The sequence below is a fragment of the Petaurus breviceps genome, unplaced genomic scaffold (assembly GCF_028583685.1).
Source record: "Petaurus breviceps papuanus isolate PSGF00001 unplaced genomic scaffold, PetGlider_PUasm1.0 90750, whole genome shotgun sequence".
In the NCBI taxonomy this organism is placed as follows: Eukaryota; Metazoa; Chordata; class Mammalia; order Diprotodontia; family Petauridae; genus Petaurus; species Petaurus breviceps.
Window position 1 is genome coordinate 3,942,520 of NW_027187335.1, and position 14,303 is coordinate 3,956,822.

The window sequence follows — 14,303 nt, forward strand, 5'->3', positions numbered from 1 at the left end:
TATATATATATATATATATATATATATATATATATATATATATATATTTTTTTTTTTTTTCCCACAAACTGATGCTGAGACAAGTTGGCTACACTAAACACACATAGAATGATGGGTGGGTAGTGAAAGGGCAGAATGCCCCAAAGTGCATTGGATATGCAGGAGCAGCCAGTTAGGAGATTCAACATCACCAAGAACAATTCCATCATTTGTAGGATGAAGAAGGAAATGTCCCTTGAAATTTCTCTCAAAAGAAAGCAGCTGTGCTAGAAACCAGCGTCTTTCTTTTATCATTACTAAATGATCTAATTTAATTTAATATTAAATAATTTAACTAATTATTTATTCTTTTAATACATAAAAATGATGGGGGGAGAGAGGAAAGAAGAGAGAGAAGAAAGAGATCCATCCTTATCCACGGGATCATTTCCTCCCTTGGGCAAGGAAGGAAAAAAAACAAGGCTGTTAGCCTTAGGCTTGCCATGAGGATGTGGTCTTCGATTGCCCTCTCCTGACAGGAAATCAGACTGCAGCTGACTTCTCAAGAAAATAAGGCCTACCCAAAATATTAAGAAAGGACTTTCTTCTGACCAAGATAGCTTCTAAATTGGGAAGCATTGAGTCTAATCCTCCAAGAATACCCAATCCCAATCATAGCAAAAGAATCACAAAATGCTTTAAGAACCTCCTGACCAGGAAGATAGCATCTAGAAATTTATGGATGAAATGTCTAATCATCCTAAGAGGATGCGATTAATTCTCCAAGCAATGCTAAACCCCCAGATGTTTACAAATATAAGAAGTGTTTCCAGATCTTCTTGTCCTTTTTGCCCTTGCATCTGAGAATACTAACATAAGAGTCGAGAGACCTGGGTTCCACCAAAAACTGGCTACAAAGTCTAGGACAGGGGTGGGGAGCCTGTGGCCTCAAGGACACATGTGGCCTTCTAGGTCCTCAAGTGCAGCACTTTGACTGAATCCAAACTTCACAGAATAAATCCCCTTTATAAACAGATTTGTTCCGTAAAACTTGGACTCAGTCAAAAAAAACACACCCACGGACCTAGAAGGCCACATGTGGCCTTCAAGGCCACAGGTTCCCCATCCCTGGTCTAGAGTAAGTCAAATTCCCTCTCTAGGCCTCACTTTTCTTATGTGTAAAATGAGGGGGAGTGGGAATAGAATAACTCTAAAATCACTTCAAGGGCCAACATTCTAAGAATTCATATTCCTACGAATGTTTGTCAGTGATACCTTTGATCCCTTACTAAGCCTCTAATCCTTTATTATTCCCTTTTCTCATTCTTCCCCCTATTTTTTTCTATTATTCTATCTTTAAATTAAATTAAAATGTTTACTGAGGGGTGGCTAGGTGGTGCAGTGAATAGAGCACCAGCCCTGGAATAAGAAGGACCTGAGTTCAAATCAGACCTCAGAGAGTTAACACTTATTAGCCAGGTGACCTTGGGCAAGTCACTTAATCCCAATTGCCCTACCTTCCTCCCTCCACAAAAAGCAGGAAAAGATGTTTATTGAACACCTTGGGACCAAAAGAATAGTAAATCAAAGCACACCCTTAGCTCTCAAGGAGTACCTAACACTGTGGCACAATAGAAAGAGCTTTAACCCTAGAGCAAGAGATCTGGGTTCAAATTCTATTTCAACTTTGAATAACTGTTATCTTGAGCAAGTTATTTGGCCTCAATTTCCTCATTTATAAAATTTAGAGAAATTAAATGACATGTGAGGTTCCCTTCTAATCTCTATAATCCTTGCACTGTACTTGAAGAAATAAAACCCACATATGTGAAAAGAATACTAATTATTGATGATTGAGAAAACAGTTCAAGTTACTGAAAAGTTGACAAAACCATACATGATTAAATTTTTTAACTCTCTATCTATGTATGTAAATGTATATTCGTGTATATTATATGTATCATATGTGTACATGTAGGTATATATTGTATTGTAGGCCTATATTATACATGTACATATAATATATACATATAGTATATGTATACATATTATATGTGTATATATTATATATATGTAGCATATATGTGTATATTATATATACATATAGTATACATGTATACATTTTGCTTTTGGGGGGGCAAGGGGGAGGGCAGAGTAATTGAGGTTAAGTGACTTGCCCAAGGTCATACAGCTAGTAAGTGTTAAGTGTCTGAGGCCAGATTTGAACTCAGGTCCTCCTGACTCCAGGGCTTGTGCTCTATTCACTATGCTACCTAGCTGCCCCTTTTCTTTTTTTTAAATTTATTTTTTATTTTTGCTTTTTGAAGGGGGGAGGGCAGGGCCACTGCGGTTAAGTGACTTGCCCAAGGTCACACAGCTAGTAAGTGTTAAGTGTCTGAAGTTGGATTTGAACTCAGGTCCTCCTGACTCCAGGGCCAGTGCTCTATTCACTGTGCCACCTAGCTTCCCTATATGTATATATTTTATGTGTGTATTATGTATTTGTATATATGGAAGCAGCTGGTGGCTCCATGGATAGAGCCCTTGACCTGAAGTCAGGAAGACCTGAGTTCAAGTTCAACTTCAGAAATATCCTAGCTATATGACCCTAGACAAGTCACTTAACCTCTGATTACCTAACAAAATGGATTCACTGGATCCACTAAAGAAGGAAATGGTGAGTCACTGTAATATTTTTCCCAAGAAAATCCCAAATGGGGTCATGAAGGGTCAGACACAGCTGAAACAACTGAACAACAATGAATACATGCACACACAGAGGAAATAATTGCTAAGGATCCACAAAGGAGAAAAAACACTTCAAGCTGAAGAGCTTTTAAAAAGGAGCTTGAACGAGAAGGCAGGATTTAAGATACAGTTTGGATGATGGGTAAAAGTTAAACAGGTGGGTGGTACATCATAAGCACAACTATATAGAAGGGAAACTGCAAGCTGTGTTTCTGAGATGCTAAAAAATATGAGTTTGCCTGGAATGTAGGATTTATGGAGAAGGAGAATGGGAAATTAGACCGGGAAGGTAGATCATGAAGAGCTTTCAATGTGAGCTAAAGAGTTTGAAACTTTATTCTGTAAGTAATGAGGAGACATTGAAGGATTTTGAGCAATGAAGTAGAATAAACATAGAACTATTTTAGTAAGATTACTTTAGTGAAAGTGTACAAGCGTTACTTTGTCCAGTGTGTAAGCACCCCTCTCTTGGGAAAAGAAGCAGAAACAGCTTGTAGTACTCAGACAAACCATGCTAAAATGGATCAGGCCTCACCTCTCATTATCACCAGCTTCCTTGATTCTAATGTATGGTCTCTGGGAATACTAGCCTCACATAAGCTATAAACCCAGACTAGTCGTCACCAAAAACGTTCATCCATCACACCAAACCCCACTGCAGGTGCAACCACACCGTGATTTTCTTCTTCATTTTTTTATCTATTTTGTTTTCATATCACCTCCCCTTCTTGATGAGTCATCCCTTATAACAAAGAATAAAAAAAAGAGATGAGGGAGCGGCAGTTCAGCAGAGACGACCAACACATGAACCAGCTCTGATAATCGTATGTGTAATGTTCCATGTCTATAAAGAAGAGAGAGATGGTTTTTTTTACCTCTTCTTCAGAGAGAGAAAGAAGTCAAACATAATAAATACTGATTCAAAGTCTGTTTGCTCAGCAAGCCATATTTGCTTGCTACTTCTAAGCCATAGCCCTTTTATTTCCACTTTAGAGGAAAATAGGGTCAGCTCCATCTGCCTCTCCTTTTCAGTTCTCCCTTCAGTCCAGCTCTCTCTCATGCCTTCCCTAGGCTAGATCCAGCAATCCTAATACCTCTAACCTTGTCATTAAATGAATGCTCAGGGAGACCTCAAACTCATTGTGCCATCTGCACAATATTCAACACTTTGGTCTTAAATTGTCTTGTGTGAAACTAAGTAATTATTGCTTTGTGACAGCATAGTTTATTCAATTGAAAAACATGTTTACAAAATGCTTGGGGAAAAAAAAACAATGAGGACAAATTGTTCCAAGGGAATTTAAAGATTGAACTAGAAAGAGAACAACAGAAAACAACCTACCCCCCCCCCAAAAAAAAATGAAAACTGTCTACATAAAGATTTCTGTAAGAAAGATTTTTCCCAGTAATGATATCATGACAGAGGAGTCACAACTTTTGGATTCTAACATCACAGTCTTTCATGTACTAAATGAGGAGTTAGAAGGAAGACCCTTCTAGATACAGAACCTAACTGGCCTCCATTCCATTCAGCCTTAGGGCATGTGTAATAGAGGTGGAAATTTGTCAGCAAAACTAGTTAGGAAAACAAATATGATTTGCCAACACAGAATCAAAATATGTCAGGTCAGAGGTCAAAACAGCCAGGTACTAACTAGTGCCCTAAAGAGGATGGAGGTACCCTTAGAAACAGGAGAGAAGCTTGTCTCTTTATCCAACAGAAATTTATTTAGGAGGCAAAAACTACTCATGAGAAGAGTTTAAGCTAAATTTGGAATCAAGCATAAAATCACAGGGAAATAATAGAAAGACAGGAGAGGAAGATCAAAGGGCAGGGTATGCTGAGTTCAGTAGCCATGGCCACTATGTCAGCTTGTTTGGGCCACCATTTTCTAAACCCTGAAGGATATTATCCATGCCTCACCACCAGGGGTATATTGGTAAATTTTTAACAACCAGGGTTGAGTCCCTATTTGCAGTGTTTGCCAATTTCTAAGACGAATGCTAACACTGAAAATTTAACAATCTACTTTCTGAGCTGGTATGAACTGGCTCAAGAACTGTCAGTTCCTCCTTAGTTCACTTGTAAAATAGACTTAAATAATTGAAGAAATGTTAATTTCACATAGACAAGCTGAGCCAATATAATAAAAATGACAATACTACCTAAATTAATTTACTTATTCAGTGCCATACCAATCAAACTGCCAAAGGATTGTTTTATAGAGGCAGAAAAATAATAACAAAATTCATCTGGAGGGATGAAAAGGTAAAAATTCCAAGGGAAATAATGGGGTGGAGGGAGAAGGAAGGGTGCCTAGCAGTAGTAGATATCAAAGTATACCACAAAGCAGTAATAATTAAAATAATTAGATGCTAGTTAAGAAATAGGGATATCATAATCAGAGGAACAGATTAGGTATACAATATAGAGAAGCAAGCAAATAGAGTCTAATGTTTAATAAATCTAAAGATCCTAGCCACTGGGAGTAAGAACTTATTATTTGACAAAAACTGCTGGGAAAAAATGGTAAACAGTCTAACAGAAATTAAGTATAGACCAAAATCTCACAATGCACACCAAGATAAACTCCAAATGAATTCATGACTGAGCCATAAAGGGTAACATCGTAAACAAGTTAGAATAACAAGAAAGAAAATACCCTTCATATTTATGGATAGGGGAATAGTCTATGACCAAACAAAGAATGCAGAAGATAGCACTAGATTAAATGAAAAGTTTTGATTACATAAAATTTAAAAGTCTGTGCACAAAGAAATCCAAAGTAGCTAAAATTAGAAGTAGATAAATAGGAAAATAAAATCTTTGCGGCAAGTTTCTCTGATAAAAGTCTCATTTCCAAGATATGTTAGGAACAATTAAAATTTGTATGAGAACCATTTCCCAATTCATAAGTGGTCAAAGGATATGACAATGCAATTTTCCAATGAAGAAATCTAAACTATGAATAGCATATGAAATATTGCTAATATTTTGAGAAATAAAAGCTAAAGTACCTTTTGGATACTACCTCAAATTACCATGGTAGTCCCCCCCAAAATAGAAAATGACAAATGTTAGAGGGGCTGTGAGAAAATGGTACATTAATACACTACTGATGGAGCTGTGACTTGGTCCAGTCATTCTGGAAAACAATTTGGAACTAAGCTCTAATTGTCACAAAATTAGGCATACCATTTGACCCAGCAATAATAATACTAGACCTATACCCCAAGAGATCAAAAGAAAGGGAACCATATGCACATAAATATTTAGAACAACTTTTATAGTGGCAAAGAAAACTAAGGGAACATCTGTCAATTGAGAAAATTGATGAACAAAATATGGCATATAAATGTGAAAGAATACTATTATGTTGTAAGAAAGGATGAAAGGGATAGCTTCAAAGAAACTTGGAAAGATTTATACAAATTAATGTGTAGTGAAGTAAGAAGAAAAAGGAGAATAATTTCTATAATAACAACAACATTGTAAAGACAACTTTGAAAGACCTAAAGAATTCTGATCAATGCCATGACCAGCCATGATGCCAGAGGAATGATGATGAAGTGTGTCTCACTTCCTGACAGAGAGGTAATCGAGTCAAGACAAAAAAAATCAATTAATATTAATTAGTGGATACTTGGAGATTCATTCTTTGACCATGGAAATCCATGAAGCAAAAGTAAACATAAAATGGCCTTCAGCCCTATGTGGCCCTTTTCTTTGGTTGAAATGATAATGGCAGAATGACAAAAAAATAAAAATAAAAATGCCACAAGTGCTAAAAACCAATTTCTAGACTGTCTATAAACATTAGCTTATTTAGTATTTAGTTAATTAGCTATTAGTTTGTCTAAGTAGGAGCTCCTTGCACAGTGACCAACAATTGGACTTACTATTTATTAGAGCAATTGAATCACACCATTATTGCTTTTCTCACTTATAAATGAAGCCATAAGAGGAAAAAAATGCTGTTCAATAAAAAGATGACTTTAAGCTTCTCCACAGAAAAGTAAATAAGTTGGTGGATTTATCGTGTGTCCAAAGGCAATGAGAAGCATCATTTCAGTGGAATTTTGGTCATCTCAGTGGCATTGCTTATGATAAGAATTTGCAAAAATGTAAAGATGAAAATAGGGCAGCCATATGGTATAGTGAATAGGGCACTGGCCCTAGAGTTAGAAGGACCTGAGTTCAAAGTCTGGCTTCAGACATTTATTAGCTGTGTGACCCTGGAAAAATCATTTACCTTTCTTTGCCTCAATTTCCTCGTCTGTAGGATGAGCTGGAGAAGGAAATGGTAAACCACTCCAGTAACTTTGCCAAGAAAATCCCAAATGGGATCATGAAGAGTTGGATATGACTGAAAATACTCAACAACAAAAAAATTTAAAATAATTGCATCTTGTATCTCGACACCTTTTTCAGAACATGAGGAGATAAATTCTACAAAGAAGATAAAACCCTGTGGATTAAATCGACCCAAGCCTTAATACTCAGTTTCCTTGACATAATGGTGGGAAAAGGTAAGGTTGGAAAAAATGTTGTTCAAAAAACATGGTCACTGGGCAAGACATAAGTGAGATCAAAATATATACACATACATATATACGCATATATGTATGCCTACAAATGTGGGTGCATATATGTATGTGAGTGTGTATATATGTACATTCTTGTTATGCATGCATATCACAAATATTCTCTTCAAGAAGGGACCAAGGGGTATTGGGCATGGCTAGAAGTGTATAACATCACAAAAATTGAAATTTATTTTATCTGAACAGATGAAAAAATGACTAGTTATAAATGTGAGAATCATATCTGAATCAGCTCTCTTTGTGCATAATAAAACCAACCTATTACAAAGATAAAAGTCAACTCTAAATGAGAAGAAAGAATAAAAATTAGAAAATCTGGCATCCAAAGCTCTCTAAACAAGTTGGTGGTGGTTCATTTGTTTTTTTAATGTGGGTGGTAATGAATGCAACAACCATTATCACCTTTTCCTTAAGAAGTTCAATGATTGCAAATCAAGTACCACAGTGAGATCAAAAAGAGCTTAGAAAAGGTTAAAAGGTTTCAACCAGCAAACTATTTCCTTTTCAAGTGGGGAAAGATGACAACCATGGCAATACTGTCTTAGAATATAAACTTATGCCATTTTGGAAAGCAATTTGGAATGATGCCCCCAAAGCTACTAAACTATGGGTGCCCTTTGACTCAGCAAAAGCTCAAGTAGGCTTATACTTCAAAGAGATCAAAGAAAGAAAAAAGGAACTGTGTGTACAAAAATTTAAAAAAAATTATAACAGCTATTTTTTGTAATGATGAAGAATTGGAAACCAAGAAGGGAATCCATCAGTTGAAGAATGGCTAAGTAAATCATAGTATATTAAAAATAATGGAAGGGTATTATGCCATAAGAAATTAAGAAAATTATATTTCCTGAAGAACTTAAAAGGACTTAAATGAACTTATGCAAGTGAGCAAGAACCCAGAGAACAACTTATAATACAAAATCAATGTTGTAATAAACAAGCAATTCTGGAAAAACTTGAGAATTCCAATCAGCACAATAATCAATCATGATTGATCCATTAATTGGGAGATATCTAAAAAAATTATGGTACATTAATACTGGGATCTCATTGCACCATAAGAAGCAGTGTATATGAAGAATTTTGGGAAGCATGAGAAGAATTATATGAATTGATGAAGAGTAAAATAATCAGAATTAAGAGAGCTTACCTTTCACTGGCAGGGTCATCTCCACATTATAATGCATTGGAAAGGGACTTAAATGGAGGATGTTTGTCTTGTGTTCATTTTTTATTACTTCTATTTAGAAAAAAAAGAAGAGGGAAGAAGAGGAAGAGGGAGAAAAGGATAGAGAATAAAATGAGAAAAGGAAAAGAGAGAAAAAGAATTAGATATACCTATGTTAATTGAACAAAGGTTAGAAGAGAGAAGGAATGGAGAAAAAGAGATAAATTTTTGCCTGAAGCAAAGGCCCATCTTTTTAATACCAATATTCTTCTGGTGGGGCTGTATGTCTTCAAGGCATGGAATATTAATTAGTCTCCTAAGAACTGAAGTTGATGATCACTGAGAAGGTGATCATCATAAACAATATTTCATAGCCATAGTATCTATCTTCTTTGAGGAAGGGCACATGCCAGGCATGAGTAGGCTTCATTACAATGAGAAATTAATTATGTAACAGATATTTAATCAATAAAAAATAGTCAACTCAACAAGAAAATTGACAGAGCCCTGAAACAACAACAGAGAGCTAACAATTACTCTCCTTATCGTGGAAAGGCACGGAACAGCCAAGTCTAATTAATAGCAGTTTAAAGTACAAGTTCATGTGCAAAATATCATGCAAAATAATAGATTGCAAGCAGTATCACCTCACAAAACTACAAAACCAAAGGAAGAGAAAGTGAAAGTAAGCAGACACGAGCAGGAGACCCAGAGAAGTTATTTCACTCTAAGAGCGTGCTCTGGCTGATTCAACTGGAAGAACAACCAAAGAAAGGGAGCATGGAACAGATCTGCAGGTGGTTTTAGAGTGAATTATTCTCAATGGTCATAATAGTACAAGAACTTGCATCCTTGTTGAGTTCAATAGCCTATACCAGGAAGAAACACATGGAAGAGTCTTTATAGCTTAAAAGCTCTCAGAAATTGGTTTTCTTGACAGGGTAAGATTTCAAAACAATGTAAAAGATCATAGCAATTAAGATTATCAACAACTCTTCATCTATATGCCTGCTTTACCATCTCTATAAAATCTTTTTAAGAATGAACTATATGAGGGGAAATACTGGGCCACCAGTCTTCATCTGGGGGAGTCTATTATTGTGGTGCCATGAGGGAGACACTGAGAAGCTGCTGATGAGGAATATGGGGATTATGCCAAAGGCTTTGGTGGTCAATATGGAGTACAGAAGGATCAAGTAGACAAGGGTGCAGCCAGCTTCAGTGAGATGGAAGCTCCAGACCACAGCAACAGAGGCGGCTTCCAGTGGGGCCTGTGGACTGAAGGCGAAATTTGAATCCATGGCAGAAGAGAACAGAACGCAGTCAGAAGAGAAGCCACAAGAATGAAAGCTGGTGTCAAAGATGCCTGCAGTGCCCACTCCTGTCCCCAAGAAAATCCCCTCAAAGGACAGGTTTCAGGTAGAGAGTTGTCTGCCACCCAAGATAGCACCCACAGCAGCACACAGTTTCCTTCAGTGCCAGCCCTGCCCTCAGAGAGGGCTCTCCCAGAAGATAATGAGTGGCCAGAAAATGAGGAGCTCCCAGCTCTGCCCCCCATGATTCCTAATAGGTTCCAGACCCTCGAGGAGCCAGGCTATCCACCAATGCCAGAGCCAGAACTCAAACCTAAGTTGGAGCCTGAGAATGACTGTAAGGATGTGATGGACTTAAAAAATCAGACCTGGGTAAAGGTCAGGAGAATGACTATGAGGATATAATGCCAACTTCATGAAGAAGATGGAGAAGGCGACTACAAGGATGTTCTGGGGCCTCCCCATTCTGCTGGAACTGCCGGCATTGGATCTAAGGCTGGATCAATAGGGATCTCAGCCGTTGCCCTCTATGATTACCAAGGAGAGGGCAGCAATGAGACATCCTTCCATCCAGATGACACCATCACTGACATCGAGATGATAGATGAGGGCTGGTGGCGGGGACGTTGCCATGGTCGCTTTGGCCTCTTCCCAGCAAATTATATCCAGCTTATTCAGTGAATCTCTCTGCCATTATCCTACAATCTGCCTCAATCACTCATTTGCCTCCTTTTCCTTTGCCTCACTCTGGTCCCACCAGGAACTTTGACCTCTGCTATGCCTTGCACTATCAAATTAACAAGCATTTATTAAGTGCCTACTGTGTGCTGGGTACTATGTTAGGCACTGAGGATACAAAGGAAGAAGTGAAACCCCCTCAAGGGGTTTATATTCTGTTGGAGAGGGGAGGGGAGCCAGACTATACATATATAGTTATATACAAGATGGGTAATAGATATAAGGTGATTTTTGTGGGGGAGTGTGTCCTGGGGGAAGAGGGCAAGGAAACAGGAACTTAGCCTTCTCTGATCCTCAAGCCACTGAGTAGATTAAGCAGATACAGGAACATCATTTAATGTTGCCTGGTCTTCTCACCTCTTCCCCCAGCTTCAGGCTTCTTTCCCAGGGACTCCTTTAGCCTAATCCCAAGACACTCAGGGCTCCTTTTTCATGGAGTCCTGAAATGGCAGTTGCTAGTTGTGTCCCTTCCCTTCCCTTCCATGGTTTCCTAATGAAACCTGCTGCTTGGAATTGGAAATAAAGTAGCTCTGTGGTTTTTGTTGAAAAAAAAAAGAATGAACTATGTGTGCATTAATTAAAATATGAGGAAGAAATGGAAAGATTTTCATAAAAGGTCTTCCACAATAGGCCATCAGTTATGGTTTTTCTGCTGAGTCTTAGAGGAATTAAGATTTTTTTTTGAGAGGGGAAGTCAAGGATATTGGGGTTAAGTGACTTGCCCGAGGTCACACAGCTAGTAGGGTGTGTCAAGAGTCTGAGGCTGGATTTGAACTCAGGTCCTCCTGACTCCAAGGCTGGTCCTCTATTCACTGTGATACCTAGCTGCCCCAGGAATTAAGACTTTACTATGCTAGTTAGTTAGTTAGCTTTGCTTGTATTTAGTTAGTTAGTCAATCAGTTAAAGTCAATAAATTGTGTACTCTTTGAGAGTTAGGATTATTTTTTACCTTTCTTTTATCTCCAATATATGGCATCTGGAACCTAGCAGACACTTAATAAATGCTTTTTGACTGACCTAGAGGATTTATTTTGCAGGACAAAATTCAGTCTAGGAGCTTTCCCTTGAAGAAGATGGTATTTTCATCCCTGATTAGCTTGAAGAACCAGGTCTCTGCTGGTGTGTGAAAGTCTTGGTAGGATAAGAAAGCACTTCAGCTGTGATCTCCTGAAACACTTGGTTAGTAGAGGTCCAACCTTATAATTAATTAAGGGGTCTTTCTACATCTTCTGGGATAGATAACCAGTCATCCTGTGCTTGAATATGCCCAGTGTGACATGGAACTCAGGGTTTCATAATGAGACCTATTCCACTGTTGAGCAACTCTGATCGTTCAGGGGGAAAAATATATTTTCCATGCAAACTAAAAATTATAGAAATTCTGGAACAGATGCCACTATGGGAGCTAGCAGAGTCAAGGGACCTGGATTCAAAGCCCGCCTCTTACCCTTACTACCTTTGTGACCTTGAGCAAGTTAATTAATCTCCATGAGGCTCAGTTTCCTCATTGACAAAATGAAGGATTTGAACAGGAATGGCCCTTCCAGATTTAGATCTGTGGTCCATTAAACTACAGACATCACCTTTTCCACAATTCCCTGAGTATTGACATTAAATGAGCTATATGTAAAACAAGAAGACATATGTTTACCAAAGCTTTTTGCCAGTGTCATAGAAGTCCTACATGGGGTCCAAATAAAAGGCTTGTAAAGTTGGTGAAGTTCAATAAATGTTCCTGTTCAGTATGCTAGATTTATGGTACCACACTACCTACATAAAGCTCTGGAACATTACACAGTAACCTCAGTGAAATCATAGCAATAGAAACATCACCTATAGACTGATGGTAGAAAAACTAATCTTTAATGGGAACAGCAGATGATCCAAAAATTGAGTAAGAAGTATGGATCAGTCTGGATCACATTTGGGACTGTTAAGTATCTCCAAGCTATTATCTTCTGTAAAAACCCCATCTTTTTAATGCCTGTACTATCCCAGGGATCCTGTGACTATGAATCATGAAATACCTTGGTCTCAGGAGAATTAACATTATAAATAACCCAAAAGGGAAATGGAAATATTCAGGTTTTCTCCTGGAATGCCTTTTCATTACACTGATCATCAGGATTCCACTTAATCTGGTTCGGGCAAGATTGGCCTAACTGAAATTAACCAGATATCCAAAGGAATGTGTGCCCCTTCTTGTTATTTTCTCAAAGATAATTCACTGAAATAGCACTAACTGACTCCAGACTCCCATGTGCCTGTCCTCCTTGTTCTTAGGGAGAAATCAGAGTTTGATACAGACATATTTTAGAACACAATGTCCAAGGGCAGAGAAGACTGGTGATAATGGTTCATTCCAGAGCTAATTTCTTGGAGATATACTGTGGCATTCCAAAACAGGAATAGACTGGAGGTAGGGAGAGAGTAGGACATGGTAGAACAGGAATAAAGCACCCCCTCCAAAAACAAAAAAGTCTAATGTCTTTTTCATAGAGTGTCCCTTTAAATAGTTGAATAAAATTATCGCACCCCTCTCCTAAACTTTCTCTTTTTCAGGCTAAACAATCCCAGTTCCTCCAACGGTTCTTCATATCACATGGTTTCCATTCTCCTCACTATCCTGGTCACACTCCACATTGTCAATGTACCTTTTAAAATGTTCCCTCCAGAAATGAATACAATACTCCAAATGCAGCCTAACTAATACATTGGCACTCTGCCTTCCTGGTTCTGCACATCATCTTTCCATTAATGCAACCTCAGAGTGCATTAGCATTTTTGGCAGCCATGCCATAATGTTGCCTTATATGAACTTGCAGTCGATCAAAACCCTTAAATGTTTTTCACAGGATTGACCTATTGCTGAACCATGGCTCCCCTATCCCATACTTACTTGTTGAGTTGATTTTTTTTGTCCTAACTATAGGATTTAATATTTATCCCTGTAAAATATGTTTGAGATTAGAGCCTGTATTTTTTGCTGTTAAAATCACTTTCAATTTTGCTTCTATTATCCAGTATATTAACTTTCCCTCTTATACTTTGAAATTTTGAAAAATGATCTATGTTTTCAATCCAATAACTTTTTAAAATGTTGAAGAGGACAGATCCAAATGCTGAACTCTGTGATACTCCAAGTCAACACTATCTAAATAATATCTATATATAAATCTAAGCAGCTAAGTGTCAAAGTAGATAAAGTTGGGAAAATTTGAGTGCAAGTCCTGCCTCTGGCACTAAGTGTACAACCCTGGGCAAGCCCCTCTCAGACTCAGTTTAATCATTTAGGAAATAATGATAATAATAGCCACAAACTCACAGGTCCATTGTGGGGATCAAATCAGACATGGGGAAAGCATCTGGCAAACCTTTAAGTTACATATAAATGTTAACTATTATTAGTGGATAGAGATTTTGCCTATGATTTCATTGGTGTAGGAAACTTCTAAGTGGAAAAATTTCCAATTCCAGTGTACGTTGGCATCTTCTCTGAATTATATATTCTCTTATAGAATTACCTAATGTATTAAAAGGATAAGCAACTTGTCAAAAGTCACATAGCCCATAAGTGTCAAAAGGCAGAAAATGAACATAGGTCTTCCTGGATTTAAAGGCAGCTCTTTATCCACAAGACATACCATGATGCCTCTCATCATCATAAATCAGCCAATTTATTAAGTACCCACTATGTGCCCAACACTATGCTAAGTGCTGCAGAAACAAAGAAAGACAAAAGACAGTCTCT

General features: G+C 37.7%; 1 pseudogene; it reads left to right on the forward strand.

Annotated features, from left to right (window-relative positions):
* Positions 1–7,244: 7,244 nt before the first annotated feature.
* On the forward strand, positions 7,245–11,091 carry LOC138145814 (hematopoietic lineage cell-specific protein pseudogene; annotated as a pseudogene).
* The last annotated feature ends 3,212 nt before the right edge of the window (positions 11,092–14,303 follow it).